Source organism: Stegostoma tigrinum, chromosome 14 (assembly GCF_030684315.1).
Source record: "Stegostoma tigrinum isolate sSteTig4 chromosome 14, sSteTig4.hap1, whole genome shotgun sequence".
Taxonomy (NCBI): domain Eukaryota; kingdom Metazoa; phylum Chordata; class Chondrichthyes; order Orectolobiformes; family Stegostomatidae; genus Stegostoma; species Stegostoma tigrinum.
Window position 1 is genome coordinate 46,188,733 of NC_081367.1, and position 12,300 is coordinate 46,201,032.

The 12,300-nt window shown below is 39.5% G+C and overlaps 1 long non-coding RNA gene across 1 annotated transcript in view; it reads left to right on the forward strand.

Moving 5' to 3' along the window:
* The window catches only part of LOC132210509 (uncharacterized), a 37,547-nt gene extending 26,199 nt beyond the window's left edge, over positions 1 to 11,348 (forward strand). The window contains exons 2-3 of the long non-coding RNA XR_009446636.1: positions 10,371 to 10,607; positions 11,162 to 11,348. This is a non-coding gene — a long non-coding RNA (uncharacterized LOC132210509). The remainder of the gene's footprint in view (positions 1 to 10,370; positions 10,608 to 11,161) is intronic.
* The last annotated feature ends 952 nt before the right edge of the window (positions 11,349 to 12,300 follow it).

Here is a 12,300-nt window from a genome sequence, read left to right on the forward strand (position 1 = left end):
TAGGAGGTTCTGTGGGGACGAGAGAGACTCACGGTTGGTGTGTTGCCTCCAAGGTGCCAGGGTGTGTGATGTCTCTGATCGTGTTTTTGGGATCCTTCAAGGGGAGGGGGAGCAGCCCCAAACCGTGGTCCACATTGGTACCAACGACATAGGTAGGAAGAGAGACAGGGATTTAAGGCAGAAATTCAGGGAGCTAGGATGGAAGCTGAGAGCTAGGACGAACAGAGTTGTTGTCTCTGGTTTGTTGCCTGTGCCACGTGCTAGTGAGGCCAGCAATAGGGAGAGAGAGGAGTTGAACACGTAGCTACAGGGATGGTGCAGGAGGGAGGGTTTTGGATTCTTGGATAATTGGGGCTCTTTCTGGAGTAGGTGGGACCTCTACAAGCAAGATGGTCTTCACCTGAACCAGAGGGGTACCAATATCCTGGGGGGGAAATTTGCTAAGGCTGTTCGGGTGGGTTTAAACTAATTCAGCAGGGGGATGGGCACCAAAGTTGTAGTTCAACTATAGAAAAGGTTGAGAGTAGGGTGGTCCGAAATAAAGTTTCAGGGAAGCAAGGTGGCACTGGCAAGCAAGAAGTTGGTTTGAAGTGTGTCCACTTCAATGCCAGGAGCGTCCAGAATAAGGTGGGTGAACTTGCAGCATGGGTTAGTACCTGGGACTTCGATGTTGTGGCCATTTCGGAGACATGGATGGAGCAGGGACAGGAATGGTTGTTGCAGGTTCCGGGATTTAGATGTTTCAGTAAGAACAGAGAAGATGGTAAAAGGGGCGGAGGTGTGGCATTGTTGGTCAAGGACAGTATTACAGTTGCAGAAAGGATGTTTGGGGACTCGTCAACTGAGGTAGTATGGGCTGAGGTTAGAAACAGGAAAGGAGAGGTCACCCTGTTGGGAGTTTTCTACAGGCCTCCAAATAGTTCCAGAGATGTAGAGGAAAGGATAGCAAAGATGATTCTCAATAGGAGTGAGAGAGACAGGGTAGTTGTCATGGGGGACTTCAACTTTCCAAATATTGACTGGGAATACTATAGTTCGAGTACTATAGATGGTTCAGTTTTTGTCCAGTGTGTGCAGGAGGGCTTCCTAACACAGTATGTAGATAGGCCAACAAGAGGCGAAGCCACATTAGATTTGGTACTGGCTAATGAGCCCGGCTAGGTGTTAGATTTGGAAGTAGGTGAGCACTTTGGTGATAGCGATCACAATTCTGTTATGTTTACTTTAGTGATGAAAAGGGATAGGTGTATACCACTGGGCAAGAGTTACAGCTGGGGGAAAGGCAATTACGATGAGATTAGGCAAGATTTAGGGAGCATTGGATGGGGAAGGAAACTGCAGGGGATGGGCACATTAGAAATGTGGAGCTTATTCAAGGAAAAGCTCCTGTGTGTCCGAGATAAGTATGTACCTCTCAGGCAGGGAAGAAGCTGTAGAGCGCGGGAGCCGTGGTTTACGAAGGAAGTGGAATCTCTGGTCAAGAGGAAGAAGAAGGCTTATGTTAGGATGAGATGTGAAGGCTCAGTTAGGGCACTTGAGGGCTACGAGGTAGCCAGGAAAGACCTAAAGGGAGAGCTCAGAAGAGCCAGGAGGAGACATGAGAAGTTGTTGGCGGATAGGATCAGGGTAAACCCTAAGGCTTTCTATAGATATTTAAGGAATAAAAGAATGATGAAAGTAAGATTAGGCCAATCAAGGATAGTAGTGGTAAGTTGTGTGTGGAGTCAGATGAGATAGGGGAAGCACTAAATGAATATTTTTCAACAGTATTCACTCTAGAAAACGACAATGTTGTCGAGGAGAATACTGAGATACAGGCTACTAGACTAGGTGGGATTGAGGTTCACACGGAAGAGGTATTAGAAATCCTTCAGAAGGTGAAGATAGATAAGTCCCCTGGGCCAGATGGGATTTATTCTCGGATCCTCTGGGAAGCCAGGGAGGAGATTGCCGAGCCTTTGGCATTGATCTTTAACTCGTCATTGTCTACAGGAATAGTGCCAGATGACTGGAAGATAGCAAATGTGGTTCCCCTGTTCAAGAAGGGGAGTAGAGACAGACAACCCTGGTAATTATAGACCAGTGAGCCTTACCTCAGTTGTTGGTAAAGTGTTAGAAAAGGTTATAAGGGATAGGATTTATAATCATCTAGAAAAGAATAAATTGATTAGGGATAGTCAGCACAGTTTTGTGAAGCGAAGGTCATGCCTCACAAACCTTATTGAGTTCTTTGAGAAGGTGACCAGACAGGTAGATGATAGTAAACCGGTTGATGTGGTGTATATGGATTTCAGCAAGGCTTTCAATAAGGTTCCCCACAATAGGCTATTGTGCAAAATGCGGAGGAATGGAATTGTGGGAGATATAGCAGTTTGGATCGGAAATTGGCTTGCTGAAAGAAGACAGAGGGTGGTAGTTGATGGGAAATATTCATCCGGGAAACCAGCTACTAGTGGTATACCGCAAGGGTCGGTGTTGAGTCCACTGCTGTTTGTCATTTTTATAAATGACCTGGATGAGGGTGTAGAAAGATAGGTTAGTAAATTTGCATACGACACTAAGGTCGGTGGAGTTATGGATAGTGACGAAGGATGCTGTTGGTTGCAGAGAGACATAGCTAAGCTGCAGAGCTGGGCTGAGAGGTGGCAAATGGAGTTTAATACAGACAAGTGTGAGGTGATGCACTTTGGTAGGAGGAACCGGAAAGCAAAGTACTGGGCTAATGGTAAGATTCTTAGTAGTGTAGATGAGCAGAGAGATCTCGGTGTCCATGTACACAGTTCCTTGAAAGTTGCCACCCAGGTTGACAGGGCTGTTAAGAAGGCATATAGTGTTTTAGCTTTGATTAATAGAGGGATCGAGTTCCGGAACCAAGAGGTTACGGTGAAGCTGTACAAAACTCTGGTGCGGCCGGACTTGGAGTATTGTGTACAGTTCTGGTCACCGCATTATAAGAAGGATGTGGAAGCTTTGGAAAGGGTGCAGAGGAGATTTACTAGGATGTTGCCTGGTATGGAGGGAAGGTCTTACGAGGAAAGGCTGAGGGACTTGAGGCTGTTTTCATTACAGAGAAGAAGGTTGAGAGGTGACTTAATTGAAACATATAAAATAATCAGAGGGTTAGATAGGGTGGATAGGGAGAGCCTTTTTCCTAGGATGGTGATGGCGAGCACGAGGAGGCATCGCTTTAAATTGAGGGGTTAAAGATATAGGACAGATGTCAGAGGTAGTTTCTTTACTCAGAGAGTAGTAAGGGAATGGAACGCTATGCCTGCAACGGTAGTAGATTCACCAACTTTAGGTACATTTAAGTCGTCATTGGATAAGCATATGGACGTACATGGAATCGTGTAGGTTAGATGGGCTTGAGATCGGTATGACAGGCCGGCACAACATCGAGGGCCGAAGGGCCTGTACTGTAATGCTCTATGCTCTATGTTCCCAGCAACACGAATGATCTTATTTCCCTGTGCCCTCACCTGTATATATTCTATGCATTGCATTGACTGTCCACTAAACCGCTTCTAACAAGAAGAAATTGCAACTATTGAATCCTTTCTCCATAACATATAGATCTTAAGATCTCGAACTAACCTAATGGTTCTTCTGGCTTTTCCAGGGCTTCAATAAGTTTTCATCGATAATAAGGCATAAATTAGACAAACTGCAAAAGACAATATTCATCTAGTCTGTCATGCAGCATTATATCTGAAGTATCCCATGTCTGGAACTATTCTCATAAAACTCTTCCGCACTCTCTCCAATGCATTCACCTCCTTCCCATATTGTTATGCCCAAAACTGTACACAGTAGCCCAGCTGAAATCTAAACAGTGCCTTATGTAAGTTTATGATAACCTTCCTGTTCTTATTCTCCTATGAAGCCTAGAATACTGTAACTTTAATAGCAGCTTTCTCTACCTGTCCTGCCACCTTTAATGATATATGTACATGTACATCTAGGTCCTTTTGCTTCTGTGTATTCTTTAGCATAGTGCCCTTTATTTTATCATGTCTATGTTTTTAGTACTAAAGTTTACCACCTCACACTTTTCCATATTGAAATTCATCTATAACCTACCTGCCCACTCTGCCAGCATACCAGTGTCCTTTTGAAGCTCCACACTGTTCAATCTATGGGTTTAACACGGAATACATATTTGTAAATATTAATAATTGCAATTGTAGTGAATAATATACAATATTGTAAGAAACTTATTTGGCTCCAATCATATGTAATATCACGTTTGTACAGTTATGTAACGGACTTCTAAACAATTCACAAATGAAGTAGTATATTTTGGAAAATAAAGTCTACCACACAAGTTAGCAATGTTTCAAAGCCTGTGAACAGGGAACGTCCTCACATCTCATTTATAAAGCATACATTGTGATGATGCTTTCACTTTAGAAAGGTTATTTTATCCTTTGTTTTTTTGAAGAGAAATTGTAAAGGCAGAGGTGCCAGACAGTCAAAGGAGTAATAGGTTAGCAATGGAAGGGGAGTGGCCAATTCTACCTGTTCATGTTTTTTTCCAGCATTTTTAAGCTGAAGCAATCACAAGATGCTTTGAGTACCAGAGGGTTGCAAGCTTCAGCAAAGGATTCTTCTGACTTACTCTAAAATCACCCTCTGGATGTTGTTCCCTCCTGCCTGTAAGAATCTGTGTTCAAATTTACCTCTTTGCCAAAGAGTGTGTTTATGGGATGTTACTATATTGAACAGTTAATTAGCTAAGTTGCTGTATCAGGTAAATTAGGTTTTCCAATAGTTAAATGACTCTAAATTTCGATTTCGTTTGTTCGTGTTTCAACTGCAGTGTTTAAATAAATTTTGTTTTACTTAAAGCTGAATCATTTAGCCAGTTACATCACATCTGGATCACTCACTTTGCATCTGGCTTTAAAATAAGAAAAAGTTAGAGTGAGGCTACCTTCTTGAAATATTTTGGTGTCAGACATTAAATAGAGGTCTTTCTACTTCTCAGATGGATATAAAAGACATGATGTCACTATCTTGAAAAACAGTTCCATGTTCTATAGGCCAACATTCATCTTCAATCAAATCAACGTGATCAGAGTGACATTGTTGTTTGTGAGATCTTACTGTGTGCAAATTGGCTGTTGCATTTCCTATCCCACACAGACAACACTTCATAAGTGCTAGTACTTAATTGACTTCAGTACTTTGGGACATCCTTAGTCTGTGAAAAGCACATTATAAATCCAGTCTTTCCCATCTGAGTTTCTCTATACTGGAAACATATTTAGTAAGACTCAAACAGCCAAACATTTTCATTTAATCTTAGAAGATGTTAATTCAGAGCTTTTGGTAAATACAGATTTAAAAAGACAGTCATAGAATTAAATGTCTAGTGAAAGGTATAAATCTATAATAATGAAGAATGACAGGAGAAATGCATAATTTTTGGTTCATTTTGTTGCACTTTGCTTTTGAATAATTAATAGCTATCTTAGCTGGCTTTGTTTTTGTTTACCAGTGTAATGCTTCACTGAGCGTCCTTGTTTAACAGAGTGGAAATACAGTACCTGAGTTATTTGATCAATGCAGATTCAAATATAGTTAGCCAGAGGCAGGTGAACTTGAGAAATTGCATGCAGGTGTACAGTAACAATCACAAGTGCAGATTGATGTTTGGTGCAAACAAATTGTGGTTAGCAGCCTGCGTGACTGAAGTAAGAGAACTGACTCCATTGACTGCTTTGTGCATGGGAATTCTTTTGTTGTTTGCTTGCTTTTACTGTTTTCAAAGACCATAATCTTCTACCAGTACAAGCGGAAATACTGATCATTTAAAACCAAAAGTTTAACAAATCTTCAACTCTGTAAATCCATGTCCATAAGAAAGGGAAAAGTTTGTAGTGTTAGAATTTTCATTTGAATTTCACGTCGATAATCTAAAGACAGAAAACTTCAAAGACATATGAACCTGTGCCCTTAAGGAACTTTAAATATTGACTCATGAAATTATGAGTGCTTTCATGAGTGTTTTCAAAATGAAATCTGTTAAGGGTACTGGCAAAATTAGCAACGTTTGTTTCACATTCACAAACAGCATTCTTATTATATCAATTGCTTTTTCAATATGATACTTCAGTATAAAGGTAAATGTTGTTGGTTTCAGTTTTATTTCTACCTTTTCTCTGTCCTAGTCCTGTACATTACAGGTGTTTAGAAGCTTCTCTTTATTGTTATGCAAGATGTAAATAAATGAAGTCAGAGTGTAAAGGTTTAGGGCCAATGCTTGTCATATATTGCTCAGTTATGAGGTAAATATTAAAAGCATTTGCCTTTCATTAAAGACATAATGTTCGCAGTTTCATATATTCATGTTCCATATTCTGAGCCATTTCATAGATAACATTATAGACAGGATCAAAAAGGAGATCAAAAGCATTTTCAGGGAACACTCCCTCCATTATTCAATGGGTTTATAACAACAACTTCCAATTATATAGCCCTTTTAATGTAATACAATGCCTCAGGCTGCGTTGTAGCAGCACAATTAGGCAAAGATGTTGACAGAAAGTCAAAGCAAAGTTAAGGCCAATGGGCAGCACAGCAGCTCAGTGGTTGATGCTGCCTCACAGTGCCTCGGACCCAGGTTCAATTCCAGTCTTGGGCGACTGTCTGCATGGGTTTCCTCCCACAGTCCAAAGATGTGCAGGCTAGGTGGATTGGCCATGCTAAATTGTCCATAGTATTCAGGGATATATAGATTAGCTGGATTAGCCATGGGACATGTAGGGATAGGGTGGATCTAGGTAGGATGCTGTTTGGAGGATCAATGTGGTTTTGCTGAATGGCCTGTTTCCACACTGTAGGGATTCTATATTTTATGGAGTATGTCAAAAATGGAGAGAGGAGACAGCATGGAAGAATTTAAATGCCAGGATAAGAATTTTAAAATTGTGGTTTTTGGGAACAAGTTGGTGTACACATTCACAAAGTTTCCATCGAACTATGTCGCTTCAAGTGGTCTCAGCTGGACTGGACGAAAGAGCAACATGATTGTCCCTGAGGATACAGGCTGGATGGTGGGTGGGCTGGAAAAATGCCAGGGAGCCATGTTGAGATGGCTTCCCAACACAATTGCATCATGAGGAAGATTTTCCAGCAGCTGAAATGGCAATCATTCAGTTGGCTGCTGCCTCGAGGCAGAAAATCAATTTAAATAATTACAGATCTGATTAAGGGCCAACTTTCCAGTCCACTGGCATTTTGCTGGCAGTAGAGCTGTCCACAGTGATTGCAGAGGCCATCTGCTGCATGGAGATGGACTCCCAATGGCTTCTCAATGGGGTAAGTTCTATGTCCTGAAAGGGGCCCATAACCAGGAAAGGCTGCCCATAGCTTCAAAGACACATCTGCAGGCATTTCCCCTGCGAACAAAAGAGCCTTCTTTGCTTAGCCACCTCATTCAGCTTCCTTCTTGAGGGCAGTGCCTTGTTGAGGCAATCTCATGTTCTCTGGTCTTATTCAGCAGTGCTCACACTCTCCCAGAAACACTGCTGAGGTTTTAGACATGATGGCTTTCTAATTGGACTACCTGGGTCAATAGTCTACTCACCATTCTTATTTGGACAGCAGGCCTAGCAGTAACCTATGAAGAGTCTATGTTCAGACATTTGCTGGTATGTTCCAGCTGCCTGTTGGGATTAACCCTGCCAAGAAAATTCTACCCATTGGCTACATAAGATTAATAGCCAATGGCCTTTAGACACAAATGATCCACAACATGTCTGCCCCTTGAGTTGAATAGCCTGCAAGCACACACTAACGAAGATCAGCTACAAATAATGGGCCACTTGGGGTAAAATAATGAAAGATAAAACTTGGTTTGTGACAAACGACAATCTAATTAAACAAAAACATGTCTAATTGCCCATCTTTCTTTGTGTGCAAATCCTTGTAGGGCTTTAAGTCTCAACTAGTCGTGATAAGAATCACTTGTTAAAATACACAAGTGAGAAACTAAGTATTATTAACTGTTGAATTCTAGATTTTCTGGCCCTGTGCTTTGGGTTGTTAAACGATTGAAGAAAGATTTTTACTTCAGAGGATTTTGCCACTTGTCTCCTTTACCTTAATAAAAACCTGATCCAGTCAGTCATCTGTTTTCAAAGGAGTAGCCAGATGGCATGATCTTTTTACAACATATTAGTCAAATCATCCACCGAGGATCTGTCATCTTGAGCTCTGTGAGGTGCTGAAATAGTTCTGGTGTTATAGATGCCGAATGAGACTACTTCAAACTGAAAAGCTATCCTCAGGTTACCACAATAGATGCAAGAAAAATAGTTTATGTATTTTTGCCTGCAAGACTTAAGGCTAGAAATGGAATGATATGATAGTGTTTCAGTTTAATTTAGTTGGATATCATTTAAAGCAATTAACTGAACAATTTTAAACTCCTTTCCTTTCATTCCCTACTTCCTAAGCAATCATAGATGCCTCACTTGAGGGAAGCCTCAAAAATAGTGGGAGAGCGGAGAAGAAGAATATAGAAGACACAAATCAAAACCAAATCTATAAAATACCTTTTAATTCTTATACTGTTTGTATCATATGCTGCTGTCACTCCTGCACAACACAGCTGGGGAATGGGAAAACTCAGCAACACAAGACTAGGAGTCAGAGACAGCCTGATTGTAATGATAGTTTCTGCAAGATTCTAGTTCGAATTTGTATTTATTCTGTTGTTTCCTGCTCTTCTAATTTTTTTTGAGCTGAGAAACAGGAAGTTGGCTGATGGAAAGATGGCCATTTACGCTCTCCCTTAAGGTGGAAGTTTAATTTATCATATTTCCTCCATTGCTCAAATTTTCATCAAGAAGGTCAATTTCATTTTTCATGCCAAAGGCTTGTTGTGCTCTTAACACTTCTTAACACCCTTTAAAGCCTTTCCAACTCTTGAATTCTCAGTTCTCGTAAACTCCTGGACAGATACAGGAAGTAGCTTTATCATCTGATAAGCAGACCTCAAGTCTCCAGCCTTGATCTCTGTTGCAGCCCTTCTTGTCTTTCTCAGTTTTAATTAATGCTGTTGTAGTTAATGCTCTGCTGAACCTTCTTTTGTCCCCTTTAACTGGAAAGATGCTACCTTACACACATTTTCCCTTCTTTGTCATATCAGTCTATGATTCCAAATGTTAACTCAAACTTTTTAGAGCCTAACAACTGTGATACCATAGGATCTGAAAGATATAAAACCACTCATACTTTTCATCCTTCTATAGTCTACAAAATTTAAAAACACAACTTAGCACTACCTTACCCTATTTTCTCTGCATGAAATTTTGTGATGCCTTGCACTAGTTACCTTAGTTTCCTGATTTTTAAAAATAGATTCTTAACAAATACTCTAAACTTATAACACACATCAGAAACTGCAAAATTCAAAATAATATTGCTACTTCTTTCATTAAAGTTAATGAAGATGCTATTTCAAACAAGACATTAAAAAGGTTTCAATTCTGTGTGAACACATTTATATTTGGTCATGGTTTAACACAATAATAATGCGCTGGAATATGAAAAATACAGGCTATATGAAGATAGGAAACATAACTTCAATGGAAATATTATGGTATTGGTTTGTGAGGTTTGGTTTATCCTCATAATCCAACATTGCAGTTTATGTTTTTATTTTTAACTAAGCCATTAAACAAAGTTATTTAAATGCTGTTTTGAAAATCCTTGAAACTCAGTAAACTTACATCTTATGAGTTACAACAGAGTTCAGATTTACTAAGAAAAGGAATATAAATATTTTAGTTTTAACTTTGTAATGAAAACATGGTGCATTCTGTCAGGGTCCTTCTCTGTTCCTTGAGCTCTTGTTTATGTAAAATATTAGTTATAAGAAGACCCTTCCATTAGTCCCTCTTGGTTTAGTTCATGATCTTTTCAATTTTAGAGTATTCCTATCACCTAGATCAACTACATTATCCTCAATAACTGTAATTCTTCTATATTAACAGCATAGATTATAATAATTTTCTGAAGCTAGCATATACTTAGGTGTTGCACTGGCCCTAATGCTATCCATTAGAGAGGTTAATCTCTCTTCACCATCACATTTTCGGCAATGCTTGAATTAACATTTTAATTTTCTGCACATTTGTGACCTGAACTACCACTTCATTAGTCATAGACTGTACTGACTCCATCTTGTTGATAACCTGACTAAATTAACCTTCATTGAGCCAGTGTGTGTTTGTACATGAGAACTGGAGAGATGTATCTCTTGTCTTTTGGGCTTTCTGTTTATTTGGATAAACGGACAGAAAATATTAAATTCTACTGCTGACTTTAGAACCATTTTCACAAAGCTCTCCTGTTTTTAGTGTTTAGAAGCAGCCAAGTTGCCAATTCAACATTGGCTGGATATGAATTCTGCTGGGATGACATCTGTGGAGAAGAAATTCAGAGCTGTGTCAATATTCCATTTTTAAAACACCTGTTTGAGATGTAGCCTGAGGTGAAACCTTTTCGAAGACCACTGAACAGAAGAGAATTGGAGACAGTCCCAAGGATCCCTGCTGCTGGGCATGTGCAGAAGCCAGAGACAAAAGCTGTGGAGGGTCAGTAACATAGAAATTGTCATCCATTCTCACGTAGAAACAAATTTAATTAATAAGATGCAACTGGATAATTGAGTTTTCAGAATCAAAGTATTTATTCTACGGGAGTGAATGTCAGCCTTGCCGCTGAAGCAAGTGACAATTCATTCAAATGAAAATACAAAGCATAATGTATTCCAGTGGATTATCAATTAATGGTTGTCAGCATCTTGCAGTTTATAGGAGCAATTGAGAATAATGTTCCAAGCATTATTGCTTTGTGGATTGTACCCCAACGAAACCAAAAGGCCTAACTTACCAATGCCACCAAGTTGCTGGTGGTTCTTTGTCTTACAGAAAATCACAAGTCCGTTTATGTTAGGAAAGCAGTAAATTACCCTGCACTTATTTGAACTTGCACTTATGAAATTGGTAGACTGTTACAGGCAAACTTCTTCAAACTGTCTTAGCCAAAAGCATTTTCTAATACCTGACCTAACAGTATAAGCTTGGAAAAATTTCAAAAAATTGCCTTGTACCATTTCTGATGCTAGTAAGACCTTTCAATTCTTCAGCAGACAGAAGATGAAGCCATCATGAATGGAGTCTGCCGCATTCGTCAATGCCTCAACAGACTGTGTATAGAATTGGAACCAACTCCTTTGTAATCCAGTAAACTCTGAGCATCCTTTTCATCGTCTCAATGCTGCTGCATTAGAAATGCTTAGATGTTTGTATCTATTATTCACAGTTTCTGGATGGCAAAATGTTACAGAAGAGAAATGTCTGAACTGAATCTCAATTTTAATAGATAATTTAAACTAAAGTATGAAAAGTTGCGTTGAAAACAATTCTTGGCTGATTAAAGTTTTGCAGAATCTTTGGTGTTCAAATGGTTAATTCTTTCAGATCCTTACTATCATTCAAGAACATTGCATTAAATATAATGCTTTGTTTAGGAACAGAATAACACAAAGGCAGCCCACATCAGAAACAAAAACAAAAATTGCTGGAAAATCTCAGCAAGGCTGGCAGCATATGTGGAGAGAAATCAGAGTTAATGTTAGCTTGGAAAATGTTAGAAGATAGGGTTGGGGAAAGGGGTAGGGAGTAAATGTTAGATGGATATAGAGCCCAAAGAGAGAGCAGAACAGTTGAACAGACAAAGAAGTGGATGATGGTCAGTCTAGGAGAATGAATAGCTGCTCATAGGGACTTACCCAAATCAGCCTGGTCTTCCTGCCAATGGCTGACTACAGTTTTCCAAAGATAACAGCCCAGAACAAGATATTTGTCTGGCAATTATAAAAGAGAGTGTACAGCAAGATTCAGAGAAAATAACCTGAAAAAGTGGGGCAAATACAAACTGTAATAATAGGTATCCAGAAATAGAAAAAAATTAATTTGGGTCACTTTTCTTAAACTGCCACACACATCTAAAGTTTAGATGATGAATCTTTGGATTTAAAATGATAACTGTTTTTTTCTCTCCACAGATTCTGCCAGACCTGCTGAATTTCTTCAACATTTTCTATATTTTTTTCAGTTCACTTCAGTGAGCTTCTACCCACCTATTTTCTTTGTCTCCATTGCCAGATAATTTCCTAATGTTAGTCAAATTTTGGTATTTGCAGAGGGATACAAGCTGTGTTCCCATTGGTATTATATATCATCATTCCTCTAGGAGATGAACGTCAGCCCTACAGCAGGCCTG